The sequence below is a fragment of the Micromesistius poutassou genome, assembly GCF_964030765.1.
Source record: "Micromesistius poutassou genome assembly, chromosome: 24".
In the NCBI taxonomy this organism is placed as follows: Eukaryota; Metazoa; Chordata; class Actinopteri; order Gadiformes; family Gadidae; genus Micromesistius; species Micromesistius poutassou.
In genome coordinates, this window is record NC_140294.1 from 5,502,745 (window position 1) to 5,505,244 (window position 2,500).

At 46.6% G+C, this 2,500-nt stretch overlaps 3 non-coding genes and 1 pseudogene across 4 annotated transcripts in view; all 4 read left to right on the forward strand.

Moving 5' to 3' along the window:
- The window catches only part of LOC311369801, a 30,945-nt pseudogene extending 30,252 nt beyond the window's left edge, over nucleotides 1-693 (forward strand). The window contains exon 2 of the transcript in view: nucleotides 591-693. The product of the transcript in view is annotated as an uncharacterized misc_RNA (transcript). The remainder of the gene's footprint in view (nucleotides 1-590) is intronic.
- A 541-nt stretch (nucleotides 694-1,234) lies between these two features.
- On the forward strand, nucleotides 1,235-1,421 carry LOC311369988 (U2 spliceosomal RNA). The gene has a single exon (XR_014640320.1). It is a non-coding gene; the product is annotated as a U2 spliceosomal RNA (small nuclear RNA).
- A 421-nt stretch (nucleotides 1,422-1,842) lies between these two features.
- Nucleotides 1,843-2,007, forward strand: LOC311370293 (U1 spliceosomal RNA). The gene has a single exon (XR_014640618.1). It is a non-coding gene; the product is annotated as a U1 spliceosomal RNA (small nuclear RNA).
- A 268-nt stretch (nucleotides 2,008-2,275) lies between these two features.
- On the forward strand, nucleotides 2,276-2,394 carry LOC311370059 (5S ribosomal RNA). Its single transcript, XR_014640387.1, has one exon. It is a non-coding gene; the product is annotated as a 5S ribosomal RNA (ribosomal RNA).
- Nucleotides 2,395-2,500: the final 106 nt, after the last annotated feature.

Genomic DNA, 2,500 nt, shown 5'->3' on the forward strand with positions numbered 1-2,500 from the left:
CTCGCAATGGGTGAACCACCTTCTTGATCATGGTATCTCCCTGCCCAGGTAAGTATGAGTTGTGAGCGTTCAGGTTGGCTACACGTTGCCCACGCGTGCTCCCATGGGGGACGGTTGCAAAGCATTCAGCAAAGGGACGAGATACACTGGAACACAAAGCGTTGGCAACATTCCTACACGTCTCGACTGTATAGACACTGTAGACCACCGATCACACGTTTTTAACTTGAATCTGACATCAGCGTGGGTGGAAGCAAAACGACAGCAAACCTGGAGATCAGAGTTATTTGAACACTACAATGTATTGTTGTTTATATATATACATATATTATATATATATGTGGCAGGTAGGACGGTAGTGATGGGTAATGCACCTTGGCCCCTCCCACTGGCACTAATCATCTAGATCAGGTGGCACATGTGGCACGTCTTAAATGAGGTGCGAACTCGGAGAGAACAACTAGTGCGGTGTCAGTTGAAGTAAGAGCCTCAGTAGCAGCTGTGTAAACAGGAGAACGTGAGTCTTTTGGAAATGTTTGTTTTATGCAAACTCAGTGCAGCGCCTAACACGGTCTACTGTCTGTTTGTAGCTTCGGCCTGGTGTCGGTGCGTAACCCTGGCCTGGTGTCTGTGCGTATGGTGACCAGTAAATGGTGCACACAAGCACAAGTCTACGGAGACGTGATCGCATAACAGCGATTTGTGAGTCACACGGGTTAGCAGCAACGTACTTGCTCCCGTTCTCATACAAATGTATGACGTAGTGTTTGTAGCACTGATCATTTCATGTCTGCTATTTGTGTATGAACAGAGAACGCTCACGTCGGTGAGTGTGCACAGCTTCGCGTCATCCACCTGTAAATCGCATTGGTACTGGAGTTTTAGTGTCTAGTTCATCTAGGCTGGCCTAAACACGTAAGTTATCCATTCTAGTTAGTCTTTTCATCCACCTAATCATGCCTATACTAACACTAGCATTCTTATGAGAGGATGTAGCGCCAAATCTAGTGTCGATTGTGATTCTTGATTACAGGAGGCGACATGCCGTCGTCTGTTCGACCAGCCACTGTTTTTCCCAGGACTGAATTTGTCTACTTTTATCAATTTGAATGTAACCTACGAGTGTTCTTAACATCTGTCACCCTTATCGTTGGCTAATTGGGAGACTTAGGCGGGCCTAGGGGGAAGGCCGGCTAGTGGTAGCCCGTTAACCTAATTGTTTTGTCTGTTTTTGTTTGTTATTTTGTTCATTATATATTTCTTGTGTGAGTCAGTTTATCAGTTTAATATCTGATACGTCCCCTACCCGGGGACCATATATTAAATTGCTTTTTGGAACTTGGAGATGGAAAAGGGGCTTGCTCCGTCCACTCCACGCATCGACCTGGTATTGCAGTACCTCCAGGACCGGTGCACCCTCCTATGACTGTTCAAATCAAAAGGCATCTCCTGCTGATGCTACACCCGTCCGCGTTTGAGACAACAAAGTGACATGGATCATTTACAGTTTAAACGTGCGTATGAAAACGCACCATGAACATTTATTCCAACGGGATTCTGTTATAGGCTATGTATATATTTATATAAACAATAATACATAGTAGTGTTCAAATAACTCTGATCTCCAGGTTTGCTGTCGTTTTGCTTCCACCCACGCTGATTTCAGATGCAAGTTAAAAACGTGTGATCGGTGGTCTACAGTGTCTATACAGTCTAGACGTGCAGGAATGTTGCCAACACTTTGTGTTCCAGTGTATCTCGTCCCTTTGCTGAATGCTTTGCAACCGTCCCCCACGGGAGCACGCGTGGGCAACGTGTAGCCACCCTGAACGCTCACAACTCATACTTACCTGGCAAGGGAGATACCATGATCAAGAAGGTGGTTCACCCATAGCGAGGCTCAGCCATTGCACTGAGGCTGTTGCTGACCCGTGCGAATTCCCCAAATGTGGGAATCTCGATTGCATAATTTCTGGTAGTGGGGGACTGCGTTCGCGCTCTCCCCTGATTATGTTGTTCTAAAGAAAAAACAGCTACGAATGCCTGCATCGCACCCCAGGTGTTGGAGCGCTACGTTTCTTCAAACGTTTACACAAACGCATACGCAGTGCATTGCCTTGCGTTTTTATACGGAGCTTTGAGTCTGGAATAACGTATTCCTTCATACATCTATTCATTGTGGTATAACTAATCATTGTTTCTGTACAAGTGCGACCCCTGGCCCACTCCTAATGTGCTCCTGCGTATAAAAGCGTGTTTGGCGACGGGTAGAATTGCTTACGGCCATACCACCCTGAACACGCCCGATCTCGTCTGATCTCGGAAGCTAAGCAGGGTCGGGCCTGGTTAGTACTTGGATGGGAGACCGCCTGGGAATACCAGGTGCTGTAAGCTTTTTCTTTTCATCTCGAGCTTTTTGCCTGCAATTGTTTACCGTGGCCGGATCTTTACCGCCAACTGTTTGGGAGAATTGAAGCAACATACAGACACTGACAACGTC